The sequence below is a fragment of the Arvicanthis niloticus genome, unplaced genomic scaffold, assembly GCF_011762505.2.
Source record: "Arvicanthis niloticus isolate mArvNil1 unplaced genomic scaffold, mArvNil1.pat.X pat_scaffold_65_arrow_ctg1, whole genome shotgun sequence".
NCBI classification, from domain to species: Eukaryota; Metazoa; Chordata; class Mammalia; order Rodentia; family Muridae; genus Arvicanthis; species Arvicanthis niloticus.
This window is the reverse complement of record NW_023046273.1, coordinates 40213-61974: the sequence shown is the minus strand read 5'-3', so window position 1 is coordinate 61974 and position 21762 is coordinate 40213. Positions and strand designations below refer to the sequence as shown.

The following is a 21762-nucleotide window of genomic DNA, read 5'->3' as shown; positions in this document are numbered from 1 at the left end:
TAAATAAATATGGAGCACTATGGGGAAAAGCCCTGAAATCAGTGAACCCTGGACTTGCACATATCTGTGCACATGCACCAACATGTACACATGCATACGGGGCACACTGAGAAGATATGCAAAAGAGAGGATGATCTAGTTGGCGGAGTGGCACACCAATGTGCAGGCCCCTTAGTGGTAGGGAATCCTGCATCATCAGCTCTGAAAAGGGTACCAGCTGGAACAGAGATGGTACCAAATCATGTGGAGGACATTTTCCTGGCCTAGACCTATAAGGTGGCAGAATCAAACTACAAGGAAAGGAATCCACAGGTAAACAGGCTGCAGAGGCTGGAACAATGTCAGCCAGAAAAGGAGATGTGCCTCAGAAATGCCAAGGGGGATAATGTTGATGGTTCAGGGATAGATGAAAATCTCATTTTCTCAGTGGTCACATGGCCTAGCAAGAGAATTGTGAACTCAGAATTTTGAGATCTGGTCTCAAAAAAAAAAAAAAATCAAAACATCTCTAGAACAATGACTAATGTGCTAAGACTTGAATATAAAATGTAAACTCATGTAAAAGAACATGTCTTCATGGTTTTAGAATAGGGCGCCTTTACCTGACACAGAGCAGTCTAACCATCAAAGAAATTGAGGTTCTGGGAGTCAATAGTAAAGTGCTTTCCAGCATGCATCACGTTCTCGGTTCCACACCTAACACTGTAAAAGGAGAACACAATTTAAGGTTGAATACATTAAATAAGACTTTCTGGTTGTAAAAACCTATAACACAAACAGGGCACTAGTTTTTGAAACATACATGATTAAGACTTCAAAAGTATCATCCACAGTTCATAAAACCCTATACATCAAGTGTTAGAGAAATAACTGGGTGGTTAAGAGAACCCACTGCTCTTTCAGATGACCCAATTTGTATTCCCAGCACTCTTATGGTGGCTCACAACTGCCTGTAACTTCAGTTCCAGAGGACTTGATGCCATCTCCTGGCTTTTGTGGACACTAGGTGCACATGTGATATACATATAGGCAAAACATCCACACACATAAAATAAAAATTTAAAGTTTAAAGAAAAAAAATCACACGACAGGGAGTTAATCAAAAAATATATAGTTATGACTATATATTAGAAAGCAATATTCCCAATAATCACATGAAAACCTTTTTTGTCTCATCCAAGTCAAGTTCATGAAATACTATACAACTGGTGTGCTAGATGCGTACCTGGAGAAATCTGGCAACAGATGCTAAAGAAGATGCAGGAGATTCTACGTATGTCCATGATGGATAGTGTGTGAACCTGATCCTAAGCATAAGTTGGGGATCTGTGGATGGAAGCTGGTGAGAAGGGCTCTGTGATTGTCACACATAGTGTCTGGAATGATTCCTGCTTATGTGCATGGAAGCCAAGAGAGCCATTAGTCTCCTTGTCTGGGGAAACAGAGTCTGGTGATGACAGGGTAGACAAGAACCCACAGTACAGAGCTCTGAGGGGAAAGAGCTAGGCAGAGGCTGGGGCCTGCAGAGGCTCCTCCCAACTCTCTGTCCTGAGCCTGAAAGGGGGGTAGATAACTTAGGGAATGGACAGGAGGAATGTTCCCTTGGTCACCAGGTCAGGAAGAATTTGCATTTCTGACTGCTAACCTGGAACTCATGTATGATTCACAGGCGGCCATCAGAGTATTGGAAAGGTATCCACTCCTTTAGCTGCAAGCAGATCTTCCTGCAGTGAGGAGACCACAGGCTCATTGCTTTTGTGACAGGCTCTGAGTCACAGGACCCTATTAAACCAGAGCTGGATTCCTCATCCACAGACACTATGGAGTTATCAATGCCTTTTGACACCACTAAGTCAGGAACTTGTTATGCAATACTATATAACAAACACATCCATTACTTTTGTGTGTTAATCTAGCAATTTATACAATCAAATATCCAATCAGCTAACAGCATAGTCAGGTACTATATTATACTATATAGCTGTGGAGAAGTAAGGGGCGGTGGGGCAGTGGGTTGTGAGAAGCAGCTGGGTGCTTGGTCGAGCATGAGATTGGAACCCCGGACCATTATTGGACAGCAGGAGTTCTGCTCTGTTCCCAGGCCCTGGTTCTTTTCATCTAGCTTCAGCTCTTTCCACAGCCCCTCCCACAGAGAGATCTATGACCATCAAACAGGAGGAACAAGCCTCAGGCCCTAGAGAGATTTACATACTAATGAGATATCTGAAGGCCAGAACATGGAGTCAATTAAGCATTCTTTCCCAGCCCCTCCCACTCTTAGGTGTAGTTGAAATGCCACTGTGGATGGTACTGTAAAAGGATGGTGAGCCACTATCCAGAACACACCTGTATATTAGGTGTGACAATCCACCCAGAGCTTTGCATACATGAAGAATATCCTGGCCTGGTGACTATGAGACATTGTCTCCATCATTCCCAAGTTGTGTCAAATGAATCAGTGGTTTCCACAAATCCTAGAATCTGTAGACCTAACAGGTGTGGTCTAGAAGTAAGTACTCCCAGGTTCTTGAAGCTCTACATGTTAGAAATAAAGTCACCTAGAAGACAGCTCAAATGGGCATGTTCACTAGCAGGATGAAGTACTTCTGTCACTACTGCTTTGGTCGCTAAATGGAAGTGTGCTAAGCCTGGTCTGAGGAAGATATGTACTAGTTGAGGGGTTGAAGAATCTAGAGCAGTTGGTGGAGGGGGATGATGAAAGAGATTGCAGCTCCAAGGCCAGATGCTATAGAAGATCCTGTGCCTTCTGAACCTCCTTCTTGTAATCTGGTCCAGGGAGAGGTCCCTATATCTCAGAGGAGATGCTGTGGGCTCTGAGTTTAACAGCTAAAAGCATATGTCTTCTGTGGGTGCATTGTGGCAACCACTTATATGCCCTCAAGGAGAGAATCACATTTCAAATCCCTAGAGTACATAGATGCTTTTAGTTCAGAGCCTGGTGGGCTGTCCTGAGCCACAGGAGATGCCTCAGAGAGAATCTGAACTGTAATAGCCATTTATAAAAATGAATTCTGAAAGAATAACACTACATTCATTACTGATTTTCTGACAAGTGTTATAAATTTTGTTGTGCTAGGGAAATGTTAGTGATCCCCAAAACACAAACAGGAGCCAATCTGATTCAACTCACAACAGGGTCTTTATTCTATCTGCGCTAGCCTGCCCTCTCTCCTCACCCCCTAATGCACAACTGTCATGCAGAACAGTTTTAGTTGTGGGGGAGCCCTGAATGTCTAGTAGAGCAAAGCTTTGTACTAAGCAGAAAGCAGGAAGTACATGTTCAAGCCTCTAATTTGAAATCTACTCTGGCCTTTAACATATTGGCTGGTGCTGTAAGTCATATCATAAACTTAACTTCTGCTCCCCTTGTAGGAACTAAATGTAAGGCATTCAGTTCTTGGTTTGAACTTAGAATTCACTGCCCTGGGACGAATTCTGGGAGGAGTATCTCACTTAGCCAGAGGACACTTGCTAGATTAACATTCAGAGGAAAAAGAGAGAGGCTGATTAACATTCCTCAGACCACAGGGAAGGGAACCCACCTGCATGCCAGAGAGCCCCAGTGCACTGGTATCAATAAACCTCATGTGATTGCAGTGAATCCCATTCATGAGTGTTTCTGGGGGAGCGCATCCCCTGGCTTTGGATCTTAAAGTCCAACACCCTCTGCATTGGTAGATGTTAGGCAATGGTAGGCTTGTAACTTGGGGTGCAAGTTTGTTGGGGAAATAACCTGGAAACACTGGTCTTGTTGAGGATGTAACCTGGGAACTCTAGTCTTGTTGGGGATTAGTCTAGAGACTGGAGCTAGACTCAGGTTTTCTTGAGGGACAATTTGGAAACTAATGTTAGGCACCAGCCTGTTAGTTTATCTGAGTTCAAACTTAGGTCAGGTTCTCTAAAATGGAGTCTGAACTTTAAAGATTTGGCATCTTAATTTTAAGGTAAAAATGTAGGTATAATGGTGTATGCCTTTAATACTATTGCTCTCCAGGCTGAGGTGAGAGAATCACAGGTTAAGGCCAGCCTGGATATCATAGGGAGATATTGTCTCAAAACAAAAGCCTTTGTTAGGGTTTATTGCTGTGAAGAAACACCATGGACAAGGCAACTCTTATAAGGACAACATTTAATTGGAGTTGACTTATAGGTTCAGAGGTTCAGTCTATTATCATTAAGGCAAGAGCATGACAGTGTCCAGGCAGGCAAAGTGCAGGAGGGCCTGAGAGTTCTATATCTTTTTCTGAAGACCCCTAGGAGAAGACTGACTTCTAGACATCTAGGATGAGGGTCTTAAAGCCCACAACTGCCGGGCGGTGGTGGTGTATGCCTTTAATCCCAGCACTTGGGAGGCAGAGGCAGGCGGATTTCTGAGTTCGAGGCCAGCCTGGTCTACAGAGTGAGTTCCAGGACAGCCAGGACTACACAGAGAAACCCTGTCTCGAAAAACAAAAAGAAAAACAAAAAAACCTAGCATATTTTATATATTACCAGGTACAGTTTGTCATAGGGACATATATTTAAAGATTTCAAGAACAGTCAGAGAGAATACACACACACACACACACACACACACACACACACACACAAGGTTGCATATTCCATGGTATATATAGTGAGATCAGAGGACACAGATGACAGCCTTGTTCCTGCCATCTTAGTACTAGGGATGTCGAGACAGGCAGATCTAAATGAGGTCAAGGCCATCTTGCTCTATGAAATGAGTTCCAGGCTAATGAGGACTAGAGACCATGAAAAGAAGAGTAGGAGGTTATCTTTCTGGAATCAGTTCTTTGCTTCCAACTTCATATATGTTCTGAAGCTAAAATTCATGCCACTAGGCTTCTGTGATTAGACCCATTAAAACTGAGCCATCTTGCTGGGCATTGGCTGGAAATCTTAAAGTTTAATTCACTTATAGTAGTAGGATAATGAAGAATGAGGATTTTTCCCATGTAGTATGGGCTGGCCTTGATCTTGACTGTTCTTGCCTCAGCCTCTAGAGCACTAGGATTAAATGTCATCATACTCATAGTGGCACAGATGTAAGTTGATAAGACCACTTTTATTCATCTGTGTCTACTATACTTCAAGAGGCAGATAGACCATTGTCCACCCATTTATGCTGAGATAAACATCCAAGAGTAATTCTTTTACCTGGGCTACTGAGTCTGAAACTCTAGAGAACCTATGTTTGGGTGGCTCTCTAGAGAAGTCTGTTAACCAACCAGGCTGAAGAACTGTGGCAGAGAGATCTGCCCTTTCTCTGTTATGAGCACCAGTGTGGGCCTCACTGTGGTCTGTGGCAATGGGTACTTGTGCTGCCACAGGATGAAGATCCCTTTGTGAAGATCATCTTAACACCTGGAACCTTACCTGCTTCCTATTAGCTCATTCTTAGAAACTCTAGAGGCCACGAACAAGGGTGAAACTTAATTTGAAAGCTGTTTTTAATTTATTGTATGTGTGGGATTTTATGAATTTTTGTTACAGCCTAAGTAGTCACCTATTTTTTAGTAAAAAAAAAAAACTATCAATTGAAGTGAAAATTAAATTATCACATTAATAGTTATGTTAATTATTATCAATTATTATTATATTAATAACAAGTATTAGAAAATTCTCCAAAAAGTCCAAGGCAAATTTCTCCATTTTCTTTCATATGCTTTCCCTTGGGTTGGGACCTACTGAAGGGCATTCTACCTTTAAATGTTTATCACATTTACCATTTCCTCGGGAATGAGCTGAGATGTAAATCTAAATAAAAACTCAAGTGTGTTCTTTATGTGCTATTGCAATGGGCTCGTGGCTTTCTTTTTATAGTTACTGTAATAAGTTTGTGTGCAAGGAGAACATGTAACAGGCTATCTGGTTAGAGAATTATTTTGTTAAAGTAACACATTGGCTTTTGCACAATCCTGCCTACATAAATGACACCATTAACTTTTCAAAAGAGCTTCTAGAGAAGCCCAAGCACTTCCTGAAGTGTGAAAGGGACATCGACATGGATGGTGGAACACTGCTTGAATTAATCACTTATCTGTTGGGTGAGTTCATCTTACACAAAATATTAGTGGTAATAGTCTTTGAGAGAAAAACCAAGATAAAAATGACATACAGATGTTTATCCTTTTTAGTGTTTTTATTGGATATATTATTTATTTACATTTCAGATGTTATCCCCTTTCCTCATTCACCCCTCATAAACCCCCTATCCCATCCCTCCTCCTTTTTTTGCTTTTAATCTTAATTTAAATTTAATTTAATTTTTAATTAAAAATAGGAAATACAGTAAAGAAACAGACGACTGCTGATGAATTAAATTAGGGGCATGAAAGCATCTGGCTGTGCCTTAAAGAATAAGAAGGATTCAGCCATTGTTCACATAGACGTCAGAATGCTCCGGCCCATCTAGGGAAGTCTTATTTTCTGCAGAAATCTTCCTGGGAGCCTAGTATTCAGTGGTCTTTTCTCTCATTTCCTGTGGCATGTAGTATCCATGCTGAGAGGGTTTGTTGGCTTCTAGAGCTATGTCCTTGGTGAACAGAGACCAGGTGATCACCTCCAAGTTTTACTGGTGCTCTCTATATAGCACGGAGTCAGAAGAGCAGGCAGCAGCCAGGAGTTGCTGAGCCACCACCTTTGTTTTGCTCATAGGAGCCTACCTTGTACCTGGCCTGGATTTCATGTCCTTTGTAAAAGCGTTTGGGCATGACTTTATTGTCCTGACACTCTACAACCCATTGAAGGCTGTGTGCATTACCATGGCAACAGTGAGACAGGAATTTTTTTTTTAAAGTGAGAAGTCTCAATTATCCCAGGCTTCCCTGGAGTTCACCGTGTAGTTGCAGATGAACTTATACATCTGATCCTCCTGCCTCCGCCTCCCCAAGTGCCACACCTAGTTGATACAGTGCTGGAATCAAACCCAGGCCTTCCTGATCCCAGGGACTCCTACTTGCTTGGCAAGTGCTCTCACCACCTGAGCGTCATCCCCAGCTTGAATGGAAATCTTTTAAAAAATGAAAAAAAATCAATTTAATGATTCAGAAAGTCGGGCAGTGGCCTAGTTTTCCAGGACTGGAGTCGATTGTGTACTGTGTCTTTGGTCTTAATGGCAGATAGAATACATTTGGAATAGGACACTTGTCTGCTTTTCTACTTTATGAGGCACTGGTTCTCATGAGAGATCCATAGAAAGGTTAGCTCCCTGCAGACTCTGCCTTCCTCAGCCTGGGGTGCTTGTCTGTCCTCACCTCAGCTGTCACAGACTGCTTCCTCTTATCTAGAGTGCCTGTCGTCCTTCTCCACGGCTGATGACCTCTGCCGGAAGCTGGAGGATCTGCAGCAGTTCCAGAAAAGGGAGCCTGAGAGTGAGGAAGAAGTGGATATCCTCAGCCTGTCAGAGCCACTGAAGACAAACATTAAAAAGGAGCAGGAAGAAAAGCAGGAAGAAATGAGGTTCTACCTGCCACCAACCCCAGGCTCTGGATTCATTGGTGACATCACTCAGAAAGTGGGAGGTTAAGGCTGTGGTACTGTCAGGTCACAGACCACACATTCTGCCTCATGAGCTTAGACACCAGTCTGCCCAGCTGACATGTGATTGGCTTTTACCCATAACTTAGGTGTGTTCCCACTCTCCCATGTAAAAAGGTTGTGTTGGCTACAGAGTAGAGGAGGGTCGTCACAAAGACTTTGCTCCTGGGTTTTTTTCTCATCTGCTTCAGAAGTACTTCTTCTTTTTGAGGCATATTGTGATGTTTTCAGGTCATACTTGAATGAGCCGTCCCCATCCATCCCATACTGTCAACTCCCCGACCCCCTGCATACCAAAGCCTGTGTTCCCTTGTTACTTGGGAGAGAGCTATCCAAACCTGATGCTAGCCAGCAGCTCTTTAGCATGAGCCTCTGCTAGCTGCTCAGGATCCAAGGGCAAAGGCAGTGTTCGCCCCCACCCACACCTGCAGGGTGCACACTGGAAGTGGGACGGTGAGTTTCCCAAGGGCTTTGCTTTGCGTCTTGTAAAAATGGCCCTGGAGTCTTGATTTTAGGCCTTCCAAAATATTGCTTATATATTATGAATTCTTGGGAGATTCCATTGGTTCATGATGAGATATTTGGGGATAAAAGCATGATTACATATAGTCCAGAGTGGTTGGAGAGCCCTTCTTGCAGCCAGGGGCCCGTGTGTACCAGAGAAGTTCACTCGATTGGGAAAAGGCTTGCTTCTATTGCTGATGGGACAAAGGGCCTTCTTCTGCTCTTGCAGATCGGGATCACCCTGCAGCCTGTGGCACTGCACAGGAACATGTATGCCTCAGTCGTAGAGGACATGATCTTAAAGGTAGGTACCTGGTAGCACTGTGACCAAGGCTGGCCAGTGTGGATTCTAGGTCCTTGTGAGGAAGGGACAGGAGGGGAACAGAGAGGATGACTTTCAAGTCCCTCGTCTCACTTAGGTTTTATGTTTCCTCTTCTGTTTTCTTTTTCCTACTTAAAGTACATGAAGTTGTGTTCTGTCTAAGAATTGAGGGTTTATTGTGCTGAGGATAGAACCCAGGGTCTCATACATTCCAGGCAGGTAGGCGGTCTGCCATGGAGTCCCCTGGCTGCCACCTCTATCCTTATGTCTATGAAGAAGTATCCTACTGTGAAAAGTGTCTGCTCTTCGGATAGATAGGGAGAAAACACAGCCATGGCTTTCCCCGGCTTCCCACAGCAGAAACAGCCACAACTGTCCTGTCCCTGGGCAAAGGGTTAAGGAAGATACGGCTTCCGTGCCGAGCTTGCTTCTTACCTCAGCTCTTCTTTTCCATTTTGCATCCCTCTGCAAGGGAGGCTTCGGGAGCAGCCCTCACTCACAACCTGTTTTCCTTAGAAAACTGTCCAGTTGATAAAAACCCTTAGTCCAGTTTCTAATATACCTACATCATGACCTCTTAAACAAACAAAGTTCAATTGTTCTTGAGAACTTTGTAATATTTAGTTGGCAGTTATTTCAGAAGTTCGGTAAAGAATGAGGTTGGCTGCATCTCTCCCACTAGTGAGCAGGCGGCTCTTCTGTCAACACCAGTCTTCTATTGTAGGCCACGGAGCAGCTGGTGAGTGACATCCTGAGACAGGCACTGGCGGTTGGATACCAGACAGCATCTCCCAACAGGTACTGGTGCTGATAGTGGAGGCTGAGTGGGTCAGTTACTCTTGAAGATGTTCGTTTTACCCATATGTCAGTGCAGGGCGAGATAGAGTAGGCTGTACTTGAGACGTTAGAGCCTGACAGACTTGGGGATCTATTCTGTAGTTCTGAGGGAGCCTCTTGACTTGAAAGCCTGGCTGTGCCCTCCCAGCTAGTACTTCATAGACCTGCAGGTCTGTTGTATCACAGGGTAGAGCAGGCAGCAGGCTCTCACATTAAAGACAGTATGGTTCATGTGGCAGATTCTAGGGTCGAGATTGAGAAATACTACCTAAGGTGTGTGTCACTGCTGACACACTCTTCCTCTAAGAAACTGGGAAACTAAGCTCTGAAAGGGAGTTGTCTCCACTGCCCTAACTACAGGTCCCATAGTCAGACTCCTTTCATCGCTGTGGACCCTTGGGCTCACTGCACCCCTCTCCTGAGCAGTCAACTGTTGAGTGGGATGCAGTTCCCAGCCTTCTAAGAGATGCAGCTCACATCCTTTTTTCCCTCTTACTCAAAACAGTACTCTTCCTACTATGTGGAAGGCTGCCTTGACACTGTAATGTAGTACCTCAGGTCAGGGGCCCCCAAATGAGGATATTAGGTCAGATATACACAGATAACACAGAGGTCTTGAGTAAATGAGGAGGGGAGGAGGAAGAGGTGTTAGTAGCAGTAGTTGAAGAAGTTGGAGTAAAAATTTCCAGGCCTCACCCTGCTTGAAAAGGAGGAGGAGCCATGCTTTCTATGTTCCTGACTGGAGATATGGCAGACTGGGTGATTTGAATGAGAGCGTGTAACATCACTCTTGGCTGGCCTCCCATCCTCTGAGATAAGTGATGGATCTATATCTTTATGGTGCTTTGAAACAAACTTCAGTCTGCTAAGACTTAGATGCACACCATTCTCTTCTGTCTGCAACCTCTTTTTTTTTCTGTCAGCTAATAATTTGGCCAGCATGGCATCCTCATTCCTTTGACCAGAAAGTAAGATTTGAGTCCTGGGTAGGACTACAGATGGAGAAGAATTCATGAAAAGTGTGAGAGGCTGGCTTCAAGCCTTTGCTGTCACCTCCTTCTATAAGAGACGGCCCCTTCAGTATAGTAACTGACTAAATTATTCCTGAATGCATTTGACAAATTGCACCTAATTATACTTTTGGATTTGTTTTGTTTTGTTTGGTTTTGTTGGACTAGGATTCCCAAAGAAATCACAGTGAGTAATATTCATCAGGCCGTTTGCAACATTCCTTTTCTGGATTTTCTCACGAACAAACACATGGGGAGACTGAACGAAGATCAGTGACTGCAGTGAGGAGATCCCCGAAAGGCGGGATGGAAGCTGTGTCTGCACTGTGCAAACTGTGACCCTTGTGCTTGGGGAAAGTTGGTGTTCTCTGTTGGAATGCCATGGCTGCCAAACCATTCCTTCCATCTAACTGCGTGTTACACAAGGGCATCGAGTCCCAGGAGCCCCCCTTTTAAGACAGAGTTGTTTCCAATTCTGGAGGGAAGCTGAATGGACACAGTTCTGTCAGTTTGCATTTCTTTACTCCGACAAGGCTCTGCAGAGTCTTGGTGTGAGGCAACCTGTTCTTTGTCTACGCATACACAGGGTGCTTGCCCCCTCTTTGGAGTGTGCTTGGATTCACCTGAGGCCTGCTTTTCAGAAGGCAAAAATAAGCCCAGCATACTGGGCTGGGGAACTCAGAACAGAGCAAGCAAGTACCTTCTCCCACCTTGCTTCAGCATAGAAGGGCTACACTCTTGGCCAGTGTGAGTCAGCTACAGAGGGGGCAATACACCATGTGGCAAACCCAAGGCCAAGGAGGCTGCACTGAGACTGTCACAACAATGTTAAGGGGTCCCAGCAGAGTTCAGAAGGCATCAGGCCTGTGCCCGTGTAACCCAGGAACTACAAGTGTTAGTGTAGGTATTGACCTCAAAGCCAGGCCCTTGAGCCGCGGATGATCCTCCTATTCATGTGGGCTTCAGAAGCTCCTGCTGCTGCCTCATGTCAAGGGGAGGGAGGCAGCCCCAGTGCAAACTTTACTAGGATTGTCCTTTTGGTGGACTGGAGTCCTGTCCTTCTCTGCCAAAGAGTTTTCCCAAGATGAAAGGGTTGAAACACCTGTGAGTGCCTTACCGTGGGAAGAACTGCTCTAACCCAGTGTGCTAATCTCAGGAGCAGAGCCCCTCAGTGAGAGGTGCAGACAGGAGGCTCTAGCACCAGTACACAGCGCACAGACCCTGGGGACTCTCCAGTCCTCCTAACTATTATGGGGACACAGGAAAGACCTCAGTCTCAGTTGTAAACCTGTTCTTTTTCTGCTCAAAGGAAACTTGAAATATCTGAGTAAAAGTCAAAGAAATTTACTTAAGCAACGTAAAGCCTGTTCTCTGAGGTCCTGTAGGGGTGTGTGTGTGTGTGTGTGTGTGTGTGTGTGTGTGTGTGTGTGTGTGTCAGGAAACACTGGAAACAGTGCAGGGAGGATAAAATAGACCTTTAATTCAGCACCTGGGAGCTGTAGGTACAGAAGGGACCCACCGTGCAGGGGCTGGGCAAGCATAGCTGATGGTATAATTGGCTTAAGAATTTGGTCTACAGACCATACAGCAGATTGACACAGATTTGTCCAGAAGTGGACAGATACCTACATGGTAGAACATCCCAATGAGAGCAGATTCATTTGTTGTGATAAAAACGTAAAGAAATTACTTTTTTGCTAAAAAAAAAAAAAAAAAAAAAAAAAAAAGATTTAATAGTTTCCGTGTATGTTAAAGTTTCAAGTGTTTTTTAAAATCATAATGTGTAATAATTGTGTATCATTTTGTCTACAATAAAACGTTTAGTATTTGCAATGGCTTTTCAGAGTGGAAGCACTGTACTTAGATGGGCTCGTTGGGAGGTGACCGTGGTATAGGTCTTTGCGGGTTTAAATTGATGTCTTTCCTTCCTTAAAAAAAAAAAAACGCAGCCATGCAATATACAAGGGTCACAGTTACATTCAGGTCACTTTAATTGGTGACCATGGGCATAATTATTTCATACAACCTGCGGTAAAGGGAAATGCATAAATGGGTTGTTTCTCAGAAAAGCAGAGCCCTTGTCTAAAAGCTAGTTTATCTGGTGAGATAACGTTGGTCTGTAGTGAGGTCTGAATCCCTCCTGTGATGCAGTTCTTATAAAAGAGTGTGTAACAGTGCAGACCCTGCAGAACTAAAGGCTCTAAAGTCCATGCCTTTTACAGGGAGTGTCTGTGAAGAGGTATTGGGATGCAGACTATAGAGATAGCTGGCTGGGAGGCAACTTGACAGAGGGCTAGCAAGAAAGCAGAGCCCTGGAGAGTAAGGCTAGCCGGGGGCATAGGTCCGGTGGCATACCCTATCCAATAGAAGCCGGAAGTCCTGAGTTCTGTCTCTCGAAGCATGGAGAGGTAAGACCTTGCTTCAGCATAAATGGACTTTCAGGCTTTCTGATTAGTTGGCCTTGTAATGTACACACACCTGATTGAGGCAGTTCCCACATTGGTCACTGTGGTTATGGAATAATTAATATTGAATACTCTTCTCAAATTAACAGATTAAAGTCTTTATTGTTCAAAACTTACAGAATACAAAAGTTACTAAATTTTATAGGAATTTTAGCAGGTATGATAAAGTATTTTTAAAAATTTGAGCTGGAGAGATGGCTCAGTTGAAGTGCATGCAGTACCTGAGTTCAGTCACCAGAACCCACATAAAAAAGGCAGGCATGGTGGTGCACACTTAAAATCTGAGCACTGGAGAGGCAGAGATGGGTAGATCACTTGAGGCTTGCTATACAGCCAGCTTAACCTACTTGACGAGCTCTGGACCAATGAGGGAAGTGAAGGATACCTGAAGAATACTTTTGAGTTGTCTTCTGTCCTCAACACATGTACCTGCACATACATGAACACACATCCCCATACATACAGGAGTACACACATATATGTACCTACATATACACCATATGCACACTCGTTCTCAGAGATGAGCCCTGCTCATCCTCCAGTGTATTTTTCTGGTTTTTGTGCACATTGTGTGTAAGGTGGACTCAGGACCAAGAGAAGAAGGCTGACATTGGTCTTGGTTGCTTCTTGGGCTGCTCATGGAACCGTGTGGCCGTACTCAGATCTGCAATGAGGAGTGCCTTCCTAAGAGCAAGTTTTCATTTCTCATGAGGACTGGCGGCACACTGCTGAGGTTCTAGACAACCTGTGATCTAGCAGAGGTCAGCTTCACTTCATGGCCACTATAGTATGACATTACCAGGAAGGGACTGGTGTGCTTTTTCTATCCAAATGCAGCAGGGTCATGCAACTCTACACCAAGAGTGAATGCAGGGCTGGGTTTGTTGTGCATGTGGTGTGGTCACTAGCAGAGTACAGCTGGGGGCTTTTAGCTGGGGCATGCCAGAGTCTACAGCAGGACCAAGAGGACCAGGAAGAGTTAAGCAGAAAAGGACAACTGAGCCATGCTTGACTGGCTTTACCTGTGAATGTTCCCAGCAAGCCAGCAGGGTGGTGTAGGTTATAGCAGCCTTACTTTCAAGTGCAGAAGTAGAAATGCCCACTGTCCCTGCTAGTGAGGAAGCAGCACAGATGGCTCCTTTTCCCACTTAAGGATGCAGGAGAAGTGAAGTGGGAAGAAGGTAACACCCACAACGCTGGAGGCATCTGCAGCCCGGAGCAAGAAGGGTTTGGAGTTCACAAGCTTCAAGGATATTAGCATAGTTATACTATATTGTGGTCATTATTGAGGTGCCATGGAGATGGGATATGCCTGTGTTTATAACAAGTTGCTGCAGCACAGTTTTGCATTTTACTAAATTGTTAATCTGCCCAGCAGGCAATCTTTCCCTCTTAGGAACACTGAGCATACAAGCTGACAAATCTAGAGTAACAGGATCCTTGGTGTATGCATATGGTTTCAATTTTCCCTTTAGAAACAACAACATTTCCTGGACCTAAGAGGGAGGCTGGGCCTGCTAACACCTCTGAGGGGAGGGATGCTGTGTGGGAAGTCTGAGCTGCTTCCTCAGCCATGGCTTTGAAACATGAGCCTCACCACCAAAACTAGACACTCCCATAGGGAGAGCCTGGGAAGAAAAGGGAACCACAAGGAAATCCTTATAGTTCTTACCAAACACTGTGCCAAATCTCTCAGACATAGGCTCTTTCTAGTGTTTGAAGGGTTGTACAAAGGGGAATGGGCTTGTTCCACACAGACATGCTTGCTTGGAATTTATGGAGATGAGTTTTCCAAAGAGAAGATGAGTTGTCCCCTCAGCATGGTAGTGAGTAGCTAAGCAGAGTTGGGGAGCCTAAAGCTCTAAAGGAGATGCTCTCAGACATGCTGCCACTCCTCATGAGTATGCAGGGTAGGCCCTTTGTGTTGAGGGGAGACAAATTAGTAAAACAGGGTTCAGCCCCTAGCAACATGGGATGGGTGCCGTTCATGCTTACAGTGTCCCACTTCTAGGAATTGTTTGCTTGAAACAGAATCATCTCGGCTATAAAGAAAGTATGTTTGAAATTGAAGATATGCATGATCTCCCTGGATACATATCACTACCTTGAGAGTTGTGTGCAAGTGATTATATATTAAAACACACACACACAGACACACACACAAACCCCTAAAGGGTTTTGTTGTTTTGAAATGGGGTGTGTAGCCCTGGCTTTCCTGGAACTTGTTATGTAGACCAGGAAGGCATTGAGCTCAGAGATCCTTCTGCCTCTATGGTGCTGGAATTAAAGGCATCACTCCTGGCAACCTAAGATGGATCCCCCCACCCCCCATCCTCATTTGTTTTGAGGCAGAGTTTCTCTGTGCAGCTTTGGCTGTCCTGTCACTCGCTCTGCAGACCAGGCTGGCCTCAGACTCAGAGATCAACCTTTGTTTCCAATGGGATTAAAGGTTTTGTGCCACCACTGCTGGGCTAAATTACTTAATGGTAAGCACTGCAAAAGGATGGGGATACTGCCTGGGGCTACTGTAAGTCATCTAAAGAAAAACCCAAAAAAAACAAAAATTGTGCATCTTGGGAAAACCATCCAAAGTGTGAAACCAACCTACCAAAGGCTTGATAGTGGTCACGTTTCTTAGTCTGGAGTAGTTCAGGTCACAGCTGGATGGATCATCAGATTTAAAAACTGAAGGATGTCAAATGACAAGACAAGAAAGTTTCCCTCCCTGCCACTTCTGGAGGACAGATGGAGAAGCTTAGTGCAGCAGGTGGTACACTGTCCCTCTGCCTCCACACTATGCCCAATGCCAGCAGCCACGCTAGTCCTGTAAGCAGAGGACCAGGCCAGGACTCTGCCTGGTGGTTCTGGCTTTCCCAACCATGGTTTCCACTGGTCACACATTGAGAGTCTGAGGAGCTGATGTCTGAAAGATGGCTGAGGGATTAGGTGTGAATTTTCTCACCTCTGGAACCTGAAAAAGAAAGTGTGGCAGTGTCAGTGGGCTTCTCCCTCAACCTGTCCCAGTCCCTGGCTCTGAGAAGAGAACTCCTTGCCCCTTGCAGCAGTTCACAGTGGAAGTTAACAGAATGAACTGTCACTACTATGGTGGATCGTGGGGAACATGAACCTGTTCTGCTTCCCTCTGCCCTTTAGTTGGGATGAAGATGCTAAATAGTCCTGTAGTGCTGGGAGCCTCACATTGAGTCAGTTTGGTTTTAGTATTTCTTGAGTCAGTTTGGTTTTAGTATTTCCACAGGGAACAGGGCTATACTGAGAACAGAAGTTAGGGCCTGTGTATGTAGTCCACCACTGAGCTACGCTCCCACACTTGAAAGTCACTAGCCCTAGTAGTAGTCAGGACACAGGCTGGGGTTTAGGAGGACAGACACTGCTCACTAGGGAGTCCAAAGATGCTACCTAGCCAATGACAGAGGAGCTTTTCTGAGGTATATTTTGTTGGATATTCCTGTCCTTAACCATCATGCCATCAAAACCTGATTCTGAACAATCATCTGTCTCCCCACCTTCAGGCTGACCTGGAAGCTGGCCCCAGGGCTGAGGTCCCATCTGGAGCTGTGAGTTGTAATGACTCTGGCTGCTCTGGCCTTTGTGGATCTTAAGGGCTTCACTCCAGTCCAAGCTTGGAATTCCTGTCTGCAACAGAATACAATCGCAACCTTGCACAGGGTCAGTCATTCATTTTCTGCACCTTTAAAGAAGCCCTGTTCACTGCTGGTCTGCTTCACTTCCTACTGAGTCCTTATCCTCCTGCACAAGCAGGACCAGATGCACCAGTTGCTCTAAGCAGATGGACCATCTTAGGAAGAGTTGCTCTTCCGTTCTGAATGCTCCACCAAGAAATCTCAGCCACTCAAGCCCAGGAGGGTAGCGGCAGAAAACTTTCATGCAGGTGAACATCAGGCAGCATCCAGCACACATCTGCCTTACAGACAGACAAGCCCCAGTGCTCACAACCCTCCTGAGACCTGACACTGCCCTTCGGGATTACAGGCCACTTAGTAGGGAGTCCAGAGCCAGTGAAGGCTGTCACCTTCACGCCCACTTAGGTGCAGAGAATTGTCAGTGTGGACAATGCCCAGCCCAGCAATGGTACATCTGCTTACACCTTGGAAGAAAGAGAAGGCTTAGCCATAAGCAATGGTCAGGACTCACATGACAGAAGGAAAGAGTCCCACCAGTCTTCTGACCTCCACATGTGGGTTGTGATGTATGCACATGACATGCATGTACATACGCAGGCACAACAGATGTAAAACAACCCAAAAACTCCTTGGTAAATCACAGGGTTTGATAGATGACTTAGCAGTTATGCGTATACTCCTTTTGCAAAGGGCTGTAGTTGGGTGCCCAGCACCCACACCTCACAATCACCAGGAACTCCAACTTTAGGGGACCTGCTGCCCTCTTACTGGCTTGTCAGGAACCTGCCCTCACAAGCACAAACAGAAATACACATGACTTTTAAAAGTAAAACGAAATCTCTTTTAAAATGTCTTTTTGAAAAGAGAACTACAGTAGCCATCTCAAAACAAAAACCTTCAAGCTGGTCTGAGCTCCCATGGGCCTCTTCTCTGGAGGGAAAGGACAGGTTAACTCAGGCCCCTGTCACTCACTGAAAATGCTCAATTCTTCTACTCCTGGAGACCTCTTAATCTTGTCAGAGTCCCTCCTAAATGGTAAACTCGAAGGCCGTTGTATTGTATCATCCCCCCATGACCACAGGCACGGGGCTCAGCCAGCCAGGGCCAGTGCCTGCCTGTGCTAGGCCCTCCCTACACTGGTCCAGATTATACCCTGAAAACAACAAGGGATTCTTTTCTTGGCAGCGTCAGAGCTGATCCTCGCTGGGCAGGCAGATGGCATGGGCAAGAGGAGCTGTTGTCTGCTGTGGTCAACACTCAGAAATTTGGGTATAAGGAAGAGCTGAGCCAGGGCCTGTCATAATTTTTGCTTCTTGAAGCTTCAAGGTTCTAAAGACCAGCTGTCTAAACCACATGCTGTTCTCATTCTCCTGGGAATGCAGGGGCTCCCCATGAACATGCCCTTCTGTCCCCAACTATCTCTGAGCTGTGCTCCAGGCAGCCTAAGACAGTTTCTCTGAGGTGACAGCTGGGGACTCAAAGCAGGAAGTACCTATAGCAGTCCCTGGGGTGTTTCAGGAGGTGTTCCAATCAAGAGGGCTTGTGGTGGAATAGAGAAGCAACATCAGAGGTGGAATTCCCAGAGCCCGGCTACTCACGGAGGAGTATGAGTAAGGTGAACTATAGCTTACACCAAGATTAATGAAAAAACACAAGCCTCACTGTGCTTCTTACAAAGCATCATGGGCTCAATTTGTAGCCTTGGCTGCCTGGAACTTGCTATACAAACCAGAGCTGACCTTGTACTCTTAGAGATCCACCTGCCTCTGCCTCTCAAGTGCTGGGATTAAAGGTGTGCACTACCATACCCAGGTACTTCTTTCTCCACATTTTTCATGGACCTGACCAGCCTCGAAGGAATTTATGGAAGCACTGTTCTGGGAGGAGCTAGCCAGATAGCTCCAAGGCAGCTGTTTAAGGCTCTGGTGCCTATCTGGCCAGACAAATAAGGCAGATCATTCTTTCCATGATGACCAGAAGCCAAGTGAAGCAGGACCTGTTAGCAGGGAGAGATGCAGGCCCTAGCGGACCCATGGCAGTGAAAGACTATAGGTCAGGAGTGGCCATAAACCTGTTTCATTACTTTCGGGTCTAAATTGTTTTCTGAATGCCTATAGCAGTTCACTTGGGGGAAGTACATTTCAGAAGATGGAAGTCAGGATGGGATTACTCCAGCCTCTGGGGTCCTAGAGGCCAGAGAGTTTAGTGCTGGAGAAGGTCAGTCATACTCCTGGGCTGGTCTTGGGGGTGACTGGCCAGCCAGGATCTTACTATTCCAGTTCTCCAGGGAAGGCAAATGTTCCAATGGCAGAGTTTACACTGGGAAAGGCAAGCCCCCATCTCTCAGTGATTTTCCACTGCTGGCTTCAAGACTCAGATAAGAAACTGTCTCCAAGGAGGTGGCCAAAGCTGTATAAGCTGTGTTAGGGAAGGAGAGCCTGCGGGGACTACACAGTTGGTGCCTGAGTCCCACTCCTTCCTATGCTGTTCAGAGCCATGTGGTTTGAACTACCAGCTCAATTCCTCATTTGCAGAGGAAGTGCAATAACAGGCCATGGGCGGGGTGGGGGGATGGGGGGGTAGAGACATCAGGTTAAGTGGAGAGCAACAGCTAGCACCTTGCCACCAACAGAGCTTAGAGGACCCTACAGGACATTTAGGGTGGGTAAAACAGCTTCTCATAACCAGCCATGATTTTCTGGAATATCCCCCATGAAGAGTGGCTTGCACCAAAGTCCCCAAGCTGCTAAATGGTTGTGAAAGGTGGCTTCCTTTCTTCCCTGCAAGCCTGCCATTGTTTGACTGCTAGAATCTCAAGCCACTGCAAAGTGCTGCACATGCAGGACCACTGGAAGAACCATGAACATTCAGACCTCTCCTGAGAAGGATTCGGGTTCTAGGAGTCAGTAGGCCTATCTGCTCTGTCCCTAGCTGTGCCAAGCAGCTCCACGAGTCCAAGAGCACAAGGCCTTGTCCTGCACTTTGCTTCTTTGACATGTGTGTGTTTGAGATTCACCATCTGCCTGTAGGGCTTCACAGCGTCCCATCCCCAATATCAGGACAGCAGGGCTGTGACCATCTACCTGTACAACGTCCCCATGTGCCATTTTTATTGTTTTAAGTTTTATTTTTAATTATGTGTATGTGTGTGCATCTCTTGAATGTTGAGTGTGTGCAGTGAGTGTGGATGCCCCAGAGGCCAGAGGTGTCAGATCTCCTTGAAGCTGTTGTTACTGGCAACTATGAGGTGCCTGGTCTGAGTGCTGGAACTCCAATCCCACACAAGAGTAGGGCACTCTCTTAATCACTGAGCCACCTCTCAGCCCCATTACCTCTTAGTCCTGAGCTTTCATCCTACCTACAAGCAATCTACATGACAAAATTCCTAAAGTATTTAAACACCTGTAACAAATGTGTGGTAGTGTTTAAAATAGTCCCAAATTGGGAATCACAAATGAGACAAAAATAATATATATATTGGGCTTCTGCCTATGGCTGTATGCCTAAGAAAGGGCTAACATACAATACAGTAATTAACATTCAGAACATCTATCTATGGTCAAACATTACATTAAGTTTTTAAAAAGGTAATGTAGTTAAATGTTTGTCAGATGGCTCAGAAGATGTGACTGCCTGGCACAAGCCTGACAGCCCGAGTTGGATCCCTGGAACCCAAGGCAGAAGGGGAAGAGGAGTGACTTTCTAAAGTTGTCCTCTGACCTGCTCACCCCCTTCTCCCCCCACGCACTAATATATATTAAATATTTTTAAAACATTGCGACAGCAAGAATAGGATCATGAAAGAAGCTGAATGTGTATGAATTCATTTTGTACTAAGAATTAGGATGATCCATCTGTTTGGGAGGGGAGGTGTGAGGGTGTTAAGGCGGTATTTGTTATTTTTATTCCTAATTCCCCCACTATGAGCATTCATTAATCTTCTGTGTAGAAAGAGAGGCAGGAAGTCCTCAGCTGTTCAAAGCTGAGCAGCTAAGGGAGCAAAGGACCTTCCTTCAGTGGGGTCTTGAACAGAGCAGGCACTGGTCCTGGGCACAGCGTGAGGCGTGGGGTGGGGGGCCATGCACCGCCCTCAGTGCTCACCCCACAGAAGTTAAAAGAGAACTATCTGAGAGGGAAGGAGGAGGAACCGAGGAAGGGGGTACTCCCTTGTGAGGTGCGCTCATCCTGGATCCCAGGGTAGGGAGCAGACGGGAAGGCAAGGCTGTGCCTACAGTGTCAGGAAGGGATGACACTGAGGCTCCCCTGCCACTCTCCAGATCCTGTGGTATTCAGGCTCCATGCTCTCCTCGCCCCCCACCCCGCTTCAGGACTCCGGGACTCAGTTTCCTCCCACCGCAGGTCGAGATGCCAAGTGTTCCTTTGCCACAGTCAGCTACCCACATGGTTGCTACTACAGCTGTGTCCGCGTCCCCGACCGGAAGCACGTAGACCGTCCGGGTTGGGGGCGCCAGGGACTGGCCCCTGCGGTCGCCAGACCCCGGTGTGCGCTCTTGAGCCACATCCCGGGACCCCGCGCGCGCAGTTCGCACACCGAAATCCCGCTGGTACTGGGTGAGCGGCACAGCGCGGCTAGGCTCCCGCGCGCCTGCAACCGACGGGCTCCCGCGGGAGACGCTGCAGTCCGCGCCGGGCTCCTCGCTCCCCGGGTCCAAGTAACCGTGCAGAGTCAGCGGCACCGCTACGTCTAAGCGGTCCAGCTGGTTCCAGCGCCGGGCCAGTCAGCACAACCGGCTGATGCAGGGCCACGCCATGTCGCTTGGCCGCGCGCCTGTCACCCGCACATTACCCCACAGCCCCTGCGCAGCTCTGTGCCTGACCAGGACTGCCTGCGGGCAGTCTTCATGGTTAAACCCAGAGTTCCTGTTGAGGCCCACATTCTGCCTCAACACTTCTGCCTCAGCACTTTTGGGGCTCAGTGCTCTGGTCAAGAGAGAGTGTGGCTCTTGGGGCAAGAGATGCGAAGAATGGAGACAAGACAGAGATTCTGATCAAGTCTCCTTTATTGAAGGGAATTCTGAGCTATCTTTAGGCTTTTGCCACGTGCCTTGTAGGTGTTGATATGACGTAAGCCTTACAGGCGTCTATAGCGTGGACAGCACGTGCACCGCAATGCCTTGCAGGCGTGGATAGCACGTGCGCCTTACAGGCATGTATGGCGTAGATAGCACGTGGACAGCACGTGAACCGCATGCCTTGCAGGCGTGACCACCACGTGCACCTTGCAGCTGGGGGCAGTAAACAGCAACACAAAATATGTGGGATATCAGAGTGTGCTTCAGCTGTTGTAGGCTATTGAAAACCAAATCTTTCCGTCAGGGTATATGGTTCCAGATGGCTGCAAAGTTGATCTAGCCGCTTTCTACTAAAGTCGGCTCCCAACA

General features: G+C 46.3%; 1 long non-coding RNA gene and 1 pseudogene across 1 annotated transcript; one reads left to right on the top strand and one right to left on the bottom strand.

The window, feature by feature from the left end:
• The first annotated feature begins 8265 nt into the window (after positions 1 to 8265).
• LOC117702290 (uncharacterized) lies at positions 8266 to 12070 on the top strand. The gene is made up of 3 exons (XR_013070370.1): positions 8266 to 8368; positions 9111 to 9184; positions 10402 to 12070. It is a non-coding gene; the product is annotated as an uncharacterized LOC117702290 (long non-coding RNA).
• Positions 12071 to 15560: 3490 nt separating this feature from the next.
• LOC117702294 (MAP6 domain-containing protein 1-like) lies at positions 15561 to 21132 on the bottom strand (annotated as a pseudogene).
• Between the last annotated feature and the right edge of the window lie 630 nt (positions 21133 to 21762).